The following is an 18,545-nucleotide window of genomic DNA, read 5'->3' on the forward strand; positions in this document are numbered from 1 at the left end:
TAAAATGCATATATGTATTTAATTGTTATTAGGATTCCGTTAAGTGCCACGTACATCAACCCGATGGTCTTCATTCCAAGTTTAGTTGTCCGACATTTTACGCAACCAACAATGAGTTCATACCCCTATGCTTTTACTGTTTTAACGTTTTCAGGGGGAATACAAGCCAAACACAAATGATTTTGTGAATTCATACAAAAGGATTTCAACATGATTAAAACTGATGCAATTGATACAACCATACGTTTTTCACATTTTTATAAAATATTTAGATATTTTATCTCTTTTGTAATATGCTGAGCATAAGGGACGTTTTCAACTTACTACCAAAATTGCGTAGTTTTCAAATCAATACATGAACCAAATACATAACATTCTTGCAAACTATAATAGGTATAGTTTGGGGTTTCAATATGCAGTTTTATAAATTTTGAGCTTATACATTGTTAAACATATAAACTATGACAGACTTAGTTTATGATATTCATTGATATTTCTCGGGTAACAAGAATTCATTACCAAATAGTTATTTAAGTATAATTATCACACTATAAAGTATACAAACTGATTCAATTACAATAGAACAATACATAACCTACACGTAAACTAGTTAATACATGATTGTGAGACAACTCTTCAATTTGTAACCTTCGGGGTACTGAACTAAATCCTATCATAGTATAACGAGAGCCTCCTGGAGGGAGAGCATGAGATTTATAAATAGATCTATTCGGGACTGACAATCCCACATCTAAACTGCTAGCTACAGTTAGGCAGACATGAAAATAAATTACAAAAAAGCAACTTTTTTTATATATTTTTTTTAAATAAAACAAAATGTATTTTAGTCGTATTATAAAAAAAATAGTTTTTATTTATATGTATTTTTATGTATTTATTTTACGTAAAATATATTTTTTTATGTCTTTAAAAAATACGTTTTCTTATAAAAAATATGTTTTCGTAAAATATATTTTTTCATGTTTTTGAAATATAAAAAATACGTTTTCAAGGCCTTTGTTTTGTGTTTCTTAGCACTGGAAGTAGAATCCATCTGTTAAATGTGCAAAAACAAACTTGTTACTTATCATTACGTGAGGAAAAAACTCACTTACACTTCAATTTCATCTTAGTATAGTGCCTCTCCGAATTCTCGAGCTCAACGATTGTGATTTTTCACAATCCCTTTTCAATTTAGTGTGTAAAATTTGAGGCCTTTATGGTATTTGCCTATATTATTACTACAAATAACTATGCTTTTTAAATACACATGTTTTAAATAAATATTTATTGTTATTAATAAAAATACCAAATGCAATATTTAGAAAACAAACTTTGTTAGGCTACATCTCCTTGCCCAAAAATTATATATCACTATATTTAGAAAAATCTAATATCTTAGATACTTAATGAAATATTATTTGACTATATATCGCAAAGAAAATTATCACGATTTCGAGAAAACTTTAAAATAAAGCTACGATGTATGTTTTGAAATAAATGGTATGTAAAAAGCCAACTTGATTAATAATTTTGGTCCCATTTTCTTCTAAAAAGATTCCTAATTTTTTTTATTATTTAGAAAGAAAGAAAGAAAAGTTAAACTAGTCAACTTGATTATTATTTGAATGGATAAGACAATACTTTTTCACGAAGCATAAAATCACACATACTTTATAAACAATTTGAAGCTGAAAGTTATTACTTTATCGTTTCCCGTCTCTTAAAATTTGTATTATACTATCGCTAAGTTATACATTTTAATTAGCAGTGGTTTCAGCTAATTAATCATGTGGCATGATGATACGGTTCTAGTGTCATATCTAAGGCCGCCTCCATGGCCAGATCCTTTAGAGACACTAGAACAAGCGTTTGTGACACTCTCTGGCGACAGTTTACTATCTGTTACTAATACCCTTGCATGAGTTTACCAACGTCCTTGCTTCCATGTTGCCCACGAATTCCATGTCCCTTATTATTAGTATTTCTTGCATTTTATTTACTTATTGTATTTATTTATATTCTAGCAAAAGTAGACTAGTGGTTATACCCATGTTTCTCATTTCTTAGTTTTTAGCCATTTGCATTGTTATTTGTATAGATGTAATTGTTTTGTTTTGAATAGAGAAGAATTTGATGAAACTAGTATTTTTTTCAAGTCTTGTATTTTTGGGAGATTAGTCATCTCGAATTGGCCCTATCTTGGAGATTGACTATCTCGATCGGTCTCTATCAATGGTGCTTTCATTCTCGTTCATCATGCCTCCCTGCGAAGATCCGTCAACCGACAACACACCGCCAACTATCCACGAGAAACTCTCCACACTCATTGCTAATTCCACTGCTAATCTCCAACGTCTTGATGCAATTATCACACAAATGGCCACCGTCAACACCCTCATCGGCATTCAAACCGGAACCATGGCTAGACTCATCCCGCCTCCACCTCCGCTTCCACCACTGAATCAGCAACCAAGGTCGACGCCACCAACACCCCCGCCGACAACAATCCAATTAAAGAAACCACCGTCGTTTCCCCCATCACCAAAGGAACCGCTCCCACAACCGCCATTGACAACTACCTATAGACATATCCTACACCTCAAGCTCTTTTTCCGATTGTTCGACCAACGATTCTCCATCCTCTTTACTCTCAACATGTAGTTGTTGGACCTCGAGGAGGAGGTCAATTTTAAGGGTAGAGGAATTGATACGGTTTTGGTGTCATACATAAGGCCGCCTCCATGGCCAAATCCTTACAGACACTAGAACAAGCGTTTGTGACACTCTTTGGCGATAGTTTACTATCTGTCACGAATACCCTTGCATGAGTTTACCCACGTCCTTGCTGTCATGTTGCCTACGAATTCCATGTCCCTTATTATTAGTATTTCTTGCGTTTTATTTACTTATTGTATTTATTTATATTCTAGCAAAATTAGACTAGTGGTTACACTCATGTTTCTCATTTCCTAGTTTTTAGCCATTTGCATTGTTATTTATATAGATGTAATTGTTTTGTTTTGAATAGAGAAGAATTTGATGAAAATAGTATCTTTTTCACGTCATGTCTCTTTGGGAGATTAACCATTTCGAGTTGGCCCTATCTTGGAGATTGACTATCTCGAATCGGTCTCTATCACGTCATCGCATGCATTGGAATCTAACATTAAAATAAGTTGCGTACCAATAGCTTCACATCATCATATGGTTAAAAATATCATAAAAACAAGGTTCTTGCATGTATTATTAACACATAGCTGCATGAATAGTTATATATATTATGTCTTCTTTAGGTAAAATTATTTATATGCTCTCAAATATCATTTAAGTTAGAAAATGAAAATTGATGTAGTCTATTTGAAAAAGCTAAAATAAGGGACCAACGCAATGTTTTATAAACCGGTTCGAACAGATTAGATGGGAAGTGGGAAAATGAACTTTTCAACTAACACAAGTTTTATGTCTTAAAGAAAACAAATAACAAGAAGAAAAGAACTTTTTGTAGGGTTTTGAGCATTCTAACACTCCTATGGTGTACATGCAACCCTAGAAACCTTGGATTTGTGTTTTTATCTATGATACATACAAAATTTGTTTTTCCAAAGTTTATATCCTATCTAGCATACATGGGGAACTTTTAATCATAAAAGTAAGCAAGAAAACATACCTTGTAGTAGATTGGATTCCTTGAAAACCTTGTGAGCCTAGCACCTCAAGTGTGATGCCTCAAATGTCTCACACAACACCAAATTCACTTGGAATAACTTAGAGAGAAAGGAAGAACACTTACAAATCGGCTAGCCCTCACTTGTATCACTTTGTGGCCGATTTTGGTGAAGAACATGAAGCTTATATAGTGTGTTACAATTAGGGTTACACCATGTAAACCCTAATTGTCATGACTTTTCATTTCCATGACCCATGGGTTCTATAAACACCATGGAGCATCATATGGGTTTTAGCCCAACTTGATAATCCATGAAGCATTAGCCCACTATACAACTATGGGCGATTTACACAATCAACCCATATATTTAATTAGTCTTCTTTTGATCACTTAATTAATTCCAAATTAATTCTTGATCAATACTAATTAAATAATCCTATTAATATATTCGAAATTATAATATATTAATAAACCTTAAGTGTTATTTCTCTCATTTTAGTCTATCCAAATGCATGATGCCATGCAACCCAAATGGACCATACTAATCGGGTCAAGTACATTCCAGAAATAGTTATGAACTTAGAAACCTAATCGAACAGTCTCCCACTTGGATAAGTCTAATAACTATAACTGCAAGAATGACTTCAGGAACCGATCAACAATCGTAGCTCTTTCAAGGTCTCGCGGAACTGAGATAGTGATGATACGCCATTTAAGATAAGTGGTCATATAATCCTCTGTTCTAGATATTAGCCGGACAAATACATGGAACAATGTCTTACTTATTGTCCATCAGTTTGTTTCTCGATTTCCGATTTGTTTGACATAGAACTTAATTGAACACATCAACTTAGTTCTGACCGGGCCCGGTACATGGGTCATCACAAAATCATCGAGGGGCCCAAATATCACTTCTAATCCAAGAAGGAACATATAAACTTCGACTCATATGCTTGTTCTACTACTTGTTGAATCATACATAAAGGCACATTTTATAACATCCAATGCATTTTCATACAATCAATGTATAACCAACTCATAGGCAACAAATTATCTCTAGGTTTGAAGACTTATATGATATTACCGTCTCACGATCACTCAAGATAAATTCCATGAAGTGATACCAGTGAGCGTGGGTTGAATCTAATACTCAGAACTTATGAGCACTCATGAGTGTTGTAGCCACGTCCAACATCTTGGACCTCTACAAGCCAACCCATGACAATCTTAATTCATATATACTTCCAACATATGACCGAATGTGGAGAATTTGAATAATATGAAATAACATATCATAATTATTCTGGAAGTCAAAACATGCAAAATGAAATGATAGTAAACGATTGACAAAAGATAGCAACACTTTACTCATAAATAAATACACCTTTTATTCATCATCAAATTTCAATTACACTTTACACATTTCAAAGCTATCTAACTACTAAAACTAATATCATCCTTCAGCCCTATGCGCCTTGCATGCTGGAGATGCTTAACCCTGCCCAGTCCCTTCGTGAGGGGATCAGTCGGGTTCTCATCCGATGATACCCTCTTTGCCACGAGGAGTCCTTCTTCTATTCGATGTCTGATGAAATGGTATTGTTTGTCGATGTGTCTGGATCTCCCGTGATCCCTTGGTTCCTTTGCTAAGGCAACTGCACTTTCACTATCACAGAAAATCTCTATAGGCTCCCTTATAGCTGGTACAACTCGAAGGTTTGCAATGAAGTTCTTTAGCCATATAGCCTCCTTCGCTGCCTCGCTTGCCGCTATATACTGTGATTCGCAAGTTGAATCAGCCACTGTCTCCTGCTTGGAACTTTTCTAAGAAATTGCTCCTCCGCTTATGGTAAAGACCCAGTCTGACTGAGAGCGGAAATTATCCCTATCAGTCTGAAAGCTAGCATCACTATACCCCAATACTCTCAAGTCATCACTCCCACCGTGGGTAAGGACCCAATCCTTAGTCCTCCCTAAGTACTTGAGAATGTTCTTTACCGCAGTCTAGTGAGCCTTGCCAAGGTTCCCATGATATCTGCTGACCATGCTAAATGCAAAGGCCACATCAGGACGAGTACAAGTCATAGATTACATGATCAAGCCTACAACGGAAGCATATGGTACTCAACTCATTTCTTCTATCTAAGCCTCTGTACTCAGACTCTGAGTTTTACTCAGTCTGGCATTACTTTGGATCGGTAACTCTCCTTTCTTGAAATTCTGCATGTTGAACCTATTCAGCACCTTCTCCAAGTAGGTACTCTGACTAAGTCCAATCAGCCGTTTACTCATGTCTCTCAAAATCCTTATCCCTAAGATATAGTGTAACGCCCGTAGATCCGGGCTAGTCAATTTAGAGGCAATAGGGGTCGAAAACGAGTTTTCGACAAAATATTATTAAGAATAAATAATCTCAACCAAGTTTTAGTATATGTTACAAGGTTTCCGTACATATAAAGAACGCCGAAATCTGAGTTATAACGAAGAAGTTATGACCCGTCGAAGTTTCGCGACAGAACCGGCACGACACCGGGAAGCGTAAATAGTGAATTTATGATTGAGCGAGATTTAGCCTTAGCGATCTAAATGAAAGACATAGAATATGTTAAACTAAGAACATCGATAAAAAGAACGCCCAAATCTGACTTCGTATGAAGAAGTTATGATTTTTCGAAGTTTCGGACAAGCAGTGTACAACCTAAAATTCGAATATTAGATCGAGCGGTTTTTAGCCGACACGACCTAAACGAGAATCGAAGATCTCGTTAAGAGTAGCGTAACGAGAAAAAGATGGGCGAAAACGGACGTCGGATGAAGAAGTTATGAGGATTTAACGGACCAATCATGTCCCAGCCTGTTAATAATATAAAATTTAAAATCGAGTCAAAATTAGCCGACGAAGTCTAAATCAAAGTTGTAGAGTACGCTCCCACCTTCGCGTGGATATAAAGAACTTCAAAAACGGAGCTCGTATGCGAAAGTTATGATTTTTAGAAGTCAAGAAGGAAATTTGCGAAACTGAGATGACGTGGCAACATCCGGACCCTCCATCGCAGATCAGACCTCGCTTCGGATCATGCCACGAAGCCTTCGCATTACGCCCCGCGTACGAGGTTCGGTACGCCCCGCGTACCTTTGGTCTTATCCGGGTCCTGTCCGAATGCAAGCCAGCTGGAACGCGCCTGTCTACCTTATCCGAAGCTACGCCCCGCGTAGAGCTTCTGAACGCCCAGCGTAGCGAGGCCCTCGCGGCTATAAAAGGAGGCCGAGGCTGCCCTCATTTTTCACACCAAAATCCTTTCTCTCTCTAATTTCTTTCTCTCTCTACAACCCCAAACCACCCCTAAACCCTAGAAAAAAACCCCCTAGCACCCTAAGGAAGCCCCGAGGCTCCCGGAGTCCCGAGAAAAAGGAGTTTTTCGGTTTCGAAACGCTGCTCCAATTAAGTCCCCGTTTTTGATAAAATTCGCTGTAAGTGTGCTACGCTTACGCAATTTTTAATATAGCTTTCATATAATTATAGGAATGTTATTAGGTCCTTAAAATAATTATTTCGGCTATTAAAATGAGTTATATCGAGTATTATTAACACTTAATAATACTCAGACTAATGAATTTGTCGCGGTTATCGTTAGACTAAACCCTAGTGGTATCGATACTAGGTTTTATCGAAGGAATATCGTTTTGAGAGTATCGAAGCGCTGTCCGAGTGTTGAGTCACCAACTAATCAAGTGAGTGCATAGTCCCTTTCATCTTACACATAGATATGAAGTATTTTAATATAAATTACGTGCTATGTGTGCATATTGTTTGAATACTTGTTGTCTATGCGGGATAAATGATTTATACATGTTTTAAATGATTTAAACTGTATATTTATTTTATATCTACAAATATGTTGGGATAAAACATGGGTAGATGAAATAGTTGGTGAGTGATGAAATAAAATAATGAGAGATAGGTGATGACAGGAAGGTGATGATAGATAGGTGATTATGAATCGGTGATGTAGGATACTACAACCTTGTCCGACAATTCGGAGATGTATTCATCTACTAGAGTATAGATGGCGACCACGGACTATTATAGACAACCCCGTGGAAACAACAACAGGCTAGTAACCTGTAGGTGATGAATTATGAGTTCAGGCAATGTTGTGACTACGTATTCATGCGATGATAGACTAACCCTTATCATGATTTACAAGTCCAGGTGATGTTGTGGCTGCGTAATCATGCGATGATACCCTAACTCTTGCTAGACACATATTGAGGGAGTAATCCCCGGATTAGTATTGTCTATGCAATGTAGGCGGTGACCCTTAGATAAAGTTCGTAGGAACAATCATATAAGGAAATACGATGTAAGGAGATGAGAAGTAAATATGATATAGGAGATGACCCTTGAGATAATATCTTTAGGGAAGACTAAAAGAAGATAATAGGGATGGGTACTTGGGTTGATTATTTGATTTTTTAAACATAATAACTATATTATTGTGGGTTGAAAACCCTATGTACTCACCAGGTTTCCCAACCTGACCCACTCAGTTTATTTATATCACAGGTGACGATATGAAGTGACATTACACTGAGAGATTTAAAGAGATGTAGATCACTAGTGTAAATCATTGTAAGTTCTGTTTATGCTTATGTTTCGGTATTAACGATGACATCCCAAACGTTTTAAAATGAAATAAATACGTTTCCTCGAAAATGTTTTAATAACGTATTTACCATGTTTTTCTGGGAACAAATTCCGCAAGCTTTTTATAAAATGAAGTACTCTGATTTTTATAAAGCATAAACAAAATCGGTCTTTTCTGGCCGTGATTTTGGGGATGTCACAGTTGGTATCGGAGCATTAGTTTAAGCGAACTAGGAATATGGATTTATTTCTAGACTTAAACTTAGAATGCTAAACGATCATTGTGAGGTGTGAGCACTAGCTTATTTTAGGAATTGTGCCTAAAATGCTTTTATGTGCTAAATACTTGTGCCTGATATGCTGTTAGTTGTTCGGATCTACGGTCTGTTGCCGACCAGATCTAGAAACCTTATGTGTTTAGGATTCTAAACGTACGACTACGATATTAGAACTAGCATATAAACGTTTCAAAGTGATAAAGATGATTTAACCGTCAATCCTAAGTAAAGATCTAGATTCACCTTATTCGGTGTATAGATCAAGATGGCAAGAACCCGTAGCGGAAACGTGAATGCAAATGGGAACCGAAACCAACCCCCAGTGATTGAGCAAATACCGGTGATGGAAGCCGCTGCTGTTCCAGTCACAATGGTCGGAGTGCAAGCGATGATCCAAGCGATGTTGGATCGTCAAATGGAGGAAACCAGACGTTTGCTCCAGCAAAATCGAGAGGAAGCAACCATTCAGATCGAACAACCCGAGTTGAACGAGGGGCAGACTGAGGAGGGAAACTACAGTGCGACTGTTGGTCAAGCCAACCCACCAATAGTTAGGCAAAACCACCAGGATGGACGAAATGATGGACGTTGATGCAAATACAAGGATTTCATGGCGTCCAAACCACCGAGTCTATCTGGAAGCCCGATGCCGGTGGAAGTCATAAACTGGATCTCCGAGATGGAGACGATGTTTGAGAGTTGTGAGTGTAGCAACAGGCAAAAGACCGCTCTCGCGGTTCCTCTGTTGAAATCTGGAGTACTAAGCTGGTGGAAGCTACTAGCTGATTCGATGCCCAAAGGAGAAGCGAGCAAGATGTCATGGGAGGATTTTCTGGTGCAGCTAAAAATGCAGTACTGCTCTGAGCAGGATCTACTAGAGATCAACAACGAGTTTCAGAATCTAAAGAAGGGAAAGATGAGTGTCATCGAGTATGCTACAAGTTTTACGGAGAAAATGAAGCTTGTTCCTTATCTAGTTCCAACTGAACTCTCCAAGGTCAATAAGTTTGCCCATGGATTACCATCAGACTTTGGTCCAATGGTCAAACAAGCAACCACTTTGAAAGCTACCATCTGGGCAGCCAAGAATGTTGAGACCCAAATAAGGGAAAATGGTCTGGAGAAAGTTGAATTTGGTGAGAAGAGGAAGTTGGAAGGATCCTCAAGACCTGATAATAAGGGAAAGTTCTCGAAGTCTAACCTGGACGACCGAAGGAATGAAGCCAAGTGGTGTGAGAAGTGCAAGAAGAAGCACTTCGGAAGATGCGATGGTGAAGTGACGTGCTATAAGTGTGGTAGGACCGGTCACTATTCCAGAGATTGTACATTCGACAACAAGAAGTGCTACGAATGTGGAAATGATGGGCATATTTCAAAGAACTGCCCAAAGAAAATTGAAGCAGAAAACCATGTGAGGAATCAAGGATGAGGACTTCATATCGGAAGATCAAGTTATGTAGTAGCCATAGTATTTTATGATGTAGCCTATTAGAGGCATAGTCCAGGGTGAACTTGAACACCTATATAATCGTTTCAAGAAATAATATAAAACCTTCGTTTTGTTATCTGATGTGTTGAATGATTGTATGATTTGTTGCATGGTGACTTGGGAAACTGCGAGACAATACTTGGGACGAGTATGAGTAGGTGTGAATGGTAGTAGAGGCCTATACTACCGGAAGCACAGGACTCACACTTGGATCAGGGAAAGTCACAAGGTTACCAAGAAACTAGTAATTGATTTTGTTTTATTCAAGTATGTCATTACCATTGTTTCGGTAATGACTAAGAAGATTGTTGTTATCCCAACCCTAGTGGTCATATCACATTGAGTCCGACTACGATGAGTAGGTTACGTGGTTCAAAGAACCAAGTTTGAAGTAGCATCCGACTTAAATCAAAAGATTGAAATCAAAGCGATCAATAGAAGTATCGCGCTCGTTGTTAAAAGAGTTGGTAGCCAGAATTGCCTAAATGTTAAAGTGTGATTATATCACATTAAAACATGAAGGAAGGCATAGTCTGTTTTAGAATTTAACTCTAAGAGACCTAAGTCTAAGTGTTGCAACATACGATGATAGGTCATTAGAATATGACACATCGATCTATGGTAGTAATAAAAGAACTCATCTCAAGTTCGTATCTAGTAAGGATCGAGATTGTGACTTAAAGTTCATAATTAGTCTAACCTGAGATAGAGAGCAGGTGTACGATCGAGTACTGCTTACAGTCAAGGAGTCTAAGAGATAGACTTAAAGGAATATAGAAGTTATAATTATTACTTAGGATGAAGAGATGACGTATGGGGTCATCATACGAGCCCTGTTTCATTGATGATTCCGGGACGTAATCATCCTAAGGGGGAGATAACTGTAACGCCCGTAGATCCGGGCTAGTCAATTTAGACGCAATAGGGGTCGAAAATGACTTTTCGACAAAATATTATTAAGAACAAATAATCTCAATCAAGTTTTAGTATATGTTAAGAGGTTTCCGTACATATAAAGAACGCTGAAATCTGAGTTATAACGAAGAAGTTATGACCCGTCGAAGTTTCGCGACAGAACCGGCACGGCACCGGGAAGCGTAAATAGTGAATTTACGATAGAGCGAGATTTAGACTTAGCGATATAAATGAAAGACATAGAATATGTTAAACTAAGAACATCGATAAAAAGAACTCCCAAATCTGACTTCGTATGAAGAAGTTATGATTTTTCGAAGTTTCGGACTAGCAGTGTACAGCCTAAAATTCGAATATTAGATCGAGCGGTTTTTAGCCGACACGACCTAAACGAGAATCGAAGATCTCGTTAAGAGTAGCGTAACGAGAAAAAGATGGGCGAAAACAGACGTCGGATGAAGAAGTTATGAGGATTTAACGGACCAATCATGTCCCAGCCTGTTAATAATATAAAATTTAAAACCGAGTCAAAATTAGCCGACGAAGTCTAAATCAAAGTTGTAGAGTATGCTCCCACCTTCGCGTGGATATAAAGAACTTCAAAAACGGAGCTCGTATGCGAAAGTTATGATTTTTAGAAGTCAAGAAGGAAATTTGCGAAACTGAGATGACGTGGCAACATCCGGACCCTCCATCGCAGATCAGACCTCGCTTCGGATCATGCCACGAAGCCTTCGCATTACGCCCCGCGTACTAGGTTCGGTACGCCCCGCGTACCTTCGGTCTTATCCGGGTCCTGTCCGAATGCAAGCCAGCAGTAACGCGCCTGTCTACCTTATCCGAAGCTACGCCCCGCGTAGAGCTTCTGAACGCCCAGCGTAGCGAGGCCCTCGCGGCTATAAAAGGAGGCCGAGGCTGCCCTCATTTTTCACACCAAAATCCTTTCTCTCTCTAATTTCTTTCTCTCTCTACAACCCCAAACCACCCCTAAACCCTAGAAAAAACCCCCTAGCACCCTAAGGAAGCCCTGAGGCTCCCGGAGTCCCGAGAAAAAGGAGTTTTTCGGTTTCGAAACGCTGCTCCAATTAAGTCCCCGTTTTTGATAAAATTCGCTGTAAGTGTGCTACGCTTACGCAATTTTTAATATAGCTTTCATATAATTATAGGAATGTTATTAGGTCCTTAAAATAATTATTTCGGCTATTAAAATGAGTTATATCGAGTATTATTAACACTTAATAATACTTGGACTAATGAATTTGTCGCGGTTATCGTTAGACTAAACCCTAGTGGTATCGATACTAGGTTTTATCGAAGGAATATCGTTTTGAGAGTATCGAAGCGCTGTCCGAGTGCTGAGTCACCACCTAATCAAGTGAGTGCATAGTCCCTTTCATCTTACACATAGATATGAAGTATTTTAATATAAATTACGTGCTATGTGTGCATATTGTTTGAATACTTGTTGTCTATGCGGGATGAATGATTTATACATGTTTTAAATGATTTAAACTGTATATTTATTTTATATCTACAAATATGTTGGGATAAAACATGGGTAGATGAAATAGTTGGTGAGTGATGAAATAAAATAATGAGAGATAGGTGATGATAGGAAGGTGATGATAGATAGGTGATTATGAATCCGTGATATAGGATACTACAACCTTGTCCGACAATTTGGAGATGTAGTCATCTACTAGAGTATAGATGGCGACCACGGACTATTATAGACAACCCCGTGGAAACACCAGCAGGCTAGTAACCTGTAGGTGATGAATTACGAGTTCAGGCGATGTTGTGACTACGTATTCATGCGATGATAGACTAACCCTTATCATGATTTACAAGTCCAGGTGATGTTGTGGCTGCGTAATCATGCGATGATACCTAACTCTTGCTAGACACATATTGAGGGAGTAATCCCCGGATTAGTATTGTCTATGCAATGTAGGCGATGATCCTTAGATAAAGTTCGTAGGAACAATCATATAAGGAAATACGATGTAAGGAGATGAGAAGTAAATATGATATAGGAGATGACCCTTGAGATAATATCTTTAGGGAAGACTAAAAGAAGATAATGGGGATGGGTACTTGGGTTGATTATTTGATTGTTTAAACATAATAACTATATTATTGTGGGTTGAAAAGCCTATGTACTCACCAGGTTTCCCAACCTGACCCACTCAGTTTATTTATATCACAGGTGACGATATGAAGTGACATTACACTGAGAGATTTAAAGAGATGTAGATCACTAGTGTAAATCATTGTAAGTTTTGTTTATGCTTATGTTTCAGTATTAACGATGACATCCCAAACGTTTTAAAATGAAATAAATACGTTTCCTCGAAAATGTTTTAATAACGTATTTACCATGTTTTTCTGGGAACAAATTCCGCAAGCTTTTTATAAAATGAAGTACTCTGATTTTTATAAAGCATAAACAAAATCGGTCTTTTCTGGCCGTGATTTTGGGGATGTCACATATAGGCAACTTCTCCAAGGTCCTTCGTAGCGAAACACTTCCCAAGCCATGACTTAACTTCCTATAGAGTTGGGATGTCATTTCCTATGAGTAATATGTCATCCACATACAGTACCAAAAAACATAATATACTCCCACTAGCCTTGACATATACACAAGATTCATCTTCACTCCTCGAAAAGCCAAACTCTTTGACTTTCTCATCGAAGCAAAGATTCCATCTGCGAGGTGCTTGCTTTAATCCATAGATGGATTTCTTAAGCTTACACACTCTATTAGGGTACTATGTACTGACAAAACCCTCTGGTTGACTCATGTAAACATCCTCAGCCAACTTTCCATTAAGGAAAGCAGTTTTGACATCCATTTGCCATATTTCATAATCATGAAATGCAGTAATGGCTAACATAACCCTAATAGACTTAATCTTCGCTACTGGTGAAAAGGTCTCATCATAATCAACTCCCGGAGTTTGAGAAAAGCCCTTGGCAACTAGTCGCGCCTTATAAGTGTGTACATTACCATCCATGTCGGTCTTCTTCTTGAAGATCCATTTGCACCCAACTGTCTTAAGACCTGGTACATTGTCAACCAAGTTCCAAACTTGATTGTCATACATGGATTGTATCTCGATGTCCATAGCATGTTTCCATTTAGCAGCCTCAGGGCCTGCCATGGCTTCCGTGTAGCTGTTAGGTTCATCCAGACTTACCAGTGTGCTATCACTAATAAGTGTATCACCTTCTGCAGTAATATGGAAACTATAGTAATGCTTAGGTGCATTCCTAACTATCGTGGAACGCCTCATAGGTACATACTCTTCTGTCGGATTAACAGGAGTTTCCTCCTCAGGTTGATTGCTAGGGTTTGAGGTTCCTTCACCACTTGACTCTTGAATTTCTTCAAGGTCAATTTGCCTCCCACTGTTTCCTTGGCTCATGAATTCTCTCTTGTGAAACACTCCTCTCTTTGCTACAAAGACCACATTATTACTAGGTCTGTAGAAGAGCTATCCAAAGGATCTCTATGGGTAGCCGATGAAAATACACCTATCACTTCGAGGTTCGAGCTTATCGTGAGAATCACGCCTCACAAAAGCCTCGCAACCCCAAATCTTGATGTGGTCCAGATTGGGAACTTTTCTGGTCCACATCTCATGAGGTGTTTTGGCAACCTTCTTTATAGGGACTAAATTAAGAATATGGGTGGCAGTTTCTAAGGCATATCCCTAGAATGAGATTGGTAGCGAAGCTTGACTCATCACGGAACAAACCATATCCAAAAAGGTTCGATTGCGCCTCTCAGCCACACCATTAAGCTGTGGTGTCCTAGGAGGTGTCAATTGTGAGATAATCCCACAATCCTTAAGATAGACAAGGAACTCTGTACTAAGATACTCACCACCTCGATTGGATCGTAGCATCTTAATTTTCCTGCCCAACTAATTCTCCACTTCCTGCTTGAACTCTTTGAATCTTTCAAAGGTCTCTGACTTATGCTTGATTAAGTAGACATATCCATATCTACTATAAACATCAGTAAAAGTCACATAGAAGCGATTAGCATCTCTTGTGGCGGTTTTGAAGGGTCCACACACATCAGTGTGTAAGAGGTCCAACAAACCCTCACCCCTAACACAAGTACCAGTGAAGGGTGACTTTGTCATTTTCCAAAGCAAACAAGATTCACAACTATCATTTGACATTAGGTCAAATGACTCCAAGACTCCATCCTTTTGGAGTTGGCCTATGTGTTTCTTGCTTACATGTCCAAGACGACAATGCCATAAAGATGCTTTATCCAAGCTAGTGGAAGAATCGATACATAATACATTATTTCCTAGGTTATCAACAACCGACACATGTTCATATACACCATCACAAGGTAATGCTTTAAAATAAAAAAAACATTATTAAAAAAGCATTAATACCACCACTATCATTATCATTTCAGACGAGTAACAACACTTATTCAAATCTAATACTAATACACTACTTAGCAACAAAGAATAAACTCCAATCTTGGTGGCAGGTGAAGCTTTCCTATTCCCCATGATCAAGTTTATCTTCCCATGCTCCACATTCTCACTTCTTCTTAGTCCCTGCAAATCAGTACATATGTGAATACCACAACCTGTATCAAGGACCCAAGAATTAGAATGGGGTGAATTATTAGACAATATAGTGTCTGTACCTGCATGGTTGGGTTTAACTTTCCCATCCTTCACATCTTGCTGGTGCTTTGGCCAGTTTCGCTTCCAGTGCAACTTGTCATGGAAATTGAAGCATCCCGCCTCTTTAGGGTTAGCAGAAGGAGTGATGAAACCTTTCTTGGTTCCACTTGAAGAGGAGTCATCAAGAGACTTTCCCTTGGTACCCTTCGAAGGGCTCTTCCTCTTCTTTCCTTTGCTTGCCCAATTTCCAAGACAGGGGCCGTAACAACCGATTTACTCTTAAGACTAGTTTCTGTGATCTTCAAGAGTCCTTGAAGTTTTCTGAGTGTAACTGCCTCCTTGTTCATGTGGTATGTCATGTGGAATTGATCATAACACAATGGTAAGGAGTGCAAAATGATATCTATTGCTAACTCCTCGGGGAAGTTCACATTTAGTTTCAGCAAACAGTCCATATACCTTTGCAATCTCTGCATGTGGCCCGTGATGGGTTCACCATCCTTCAACCAGGTTGTTATCATGGAGGAGATGATTTCATATCGCTCTTGACGAGCACTTTGATGGTTACGGTCCATCAAATCCTGGTGCATCTCAAAAGGATAGTAGTCCTCATTGGACTTTTAGAGCTCGGCTGTCATAGTGGCCAACATGATGCATGCCACTTTGAGAGCATCTGTTTCATGTGCCTCATATTCAGCGATCTCCTCAGGAGTAGCAGACGACTCGGGTACCTTAAGCTCCTTGTCGAGAACATATTATTTGTTCTCATACCGAGTGACCATCCTGATGTTCCTAATCTAATCCATAAAGTTAGATCCATCAAAGATGACTCTCCCACAAAGGTTCATGAGAGAGAAGGAGCCGGTAGGGTTTGAGACAGAAGCAACATTGTTGGAAGACATCTGAAAAGAGGAAAGACAAGTTTTGGTTAGATATAAAGATAGTCCTTAATAAAGCACCCAAATGTAATATTAAGGCTAGGACCCAACACAATATTTTATAACTTATAAGTGGGATGTCGCAATCCAATCTATAAAATATTTGAAGGTAGGTGAATGACGATTCACCAATTTCCACCATGGAAACGAAATAAATTATTAGGTTTTAATTGGTTTTGAAACTCCTAGATTCTTTGAGATTCATTGAAATTTTCAATGGCATGTTTCAATCTCGAGTGTGCTCCTTAGGTTTTGTGACTGGGATGTCGAGGATCACAAAACAAGGTGTGATGTAACCATGCAAATTACTTGGTACCCTTAATATTTACCCCTCAATCGATATGCCGGTTAACCACACGCGCTCCATCGATACTATGATAAATATTAAGTTACCCTTTGCCTACCTTGTTAAGTCCAGGTTAGCATGCCGTTTAACCACACACGCTCCACTAACAACTTAATCAAAGTGCAAAGTGTAATTTCATGGGTTAGCACCTTATTCATATTTTCCTAAAGTAACTAAGATTGGGAATTTATAAGAACATTTAGTTACTTTATATTCATCATACTTTTAATGAAGATTTAAAGTCCTTGTCTTACCCGTTCAGATAACGACCCTCCACCGATCAAGGAAGCAGTGGGTGAGAGTGGACACCCATTAAGTTGCCATTTTATAGGCAACAACCTTATACCCCCCTTATAGACCGACTTCGTGAATGAGGCCTACTAACGGTAAAACGACTTTGTTCTTATACATATATAATTATTATTAAACTTATAATATTATAAAGTATAAGGGTTGAATTTTAACTTTTAAAATTCTAGGGGTCAGAACTAAAGTTTTTAAAGTGACTTTACATGTTCCAAAACTTGAGGGCAAGTTTTGTAACTCTCAAAACTTTTCATCTTTCATAACTTATGAGTTAATGGTTTAATAAAATGAGTGACATTTCATTTTATGTAACCTATGTGTTTATTTAATGGTCTTTAAAAGTGTGACTTTTGGTAATCCATAACTTGAGGACAAATTATGGATTCCATTAAAACACATAATGATCAAGAATTAAACTAACAAGCAAGTTACAAATAATTCCTATGATCTTCTAAACTCATAAGTTCGTGAACATGCATATCAACAATTTCAAGAATCATAAAATTAACCATATAAAACTTGAAATTTTGATAATAACTATTGAAAATGGATTAGCATAACCATTACACCATCTAAAACAAGTTTTATAGCACCAAAACAGTTTAGGGTAATGTTTCTAGTCCATTTCCAGCAGCAAAACTCGAAAAACTGCATTATATGGTTCCTACTCGTCGAGTGCAAGAACCTACTTGACGAGTAGGATGAGTTTACTCATGGACTCGGCGAGTCCCCACATGGACTCGGTGACTTCATGCTTCAGAGTGCATAAAAACTGAGTTTTTTTCACTATTTTGCATCAAGTATCAAACAAACAAGCCTAGGCTCTGATACCACTGTATGGTTTTGAGCATTCTAACACTCCTATGGTGTACATGCAACACTAGAAACCTTGGATCTATGTTTTATCTATGATACATACAAAATTTGTTTTCCAAGGTTTATATCCTATCTAGCATACATGGGGAACTTTTAATCATAAAAGTAGGCAAGAAAACATACCTTGTAGTATATTGGATTCCTTGAAAACCTTGTGAGCCTAGCACCTCAAGTATGATGCCTCAAATGTCTCACACAACACCAAATGCACTTAGAATAACTTAGAGAGAAATGAAGAACACTTAGAAATCGGCTAGCCCTCACTTGTATCACTTAGTGGCGGATTTTGGTGAAGAACATGAAGTTTATATAGTGTGTTACAATTAGGATTACACCATGTAAACCCTAATTGTCATGACTTTTCATTTCCATGACCCATGGGTTCTATAAACACCATGGAGCATCCATGGATCAT

Source organism: Lactuca serriola, chromosome 5 (assembly GCF_051521515.1).
Source record: "Lactuca serriola cultivar US96UC23 chromosome 5, Lser_US96UC23_V15, whole genome shotgun sequence".
Classification (NCBI taxonomy): Eukaryota; Viridiplantae; Streptophyta; class Magnoliopsida; order Asterales; family Asteraceae; genus Lactuca; species Lactuca serriola.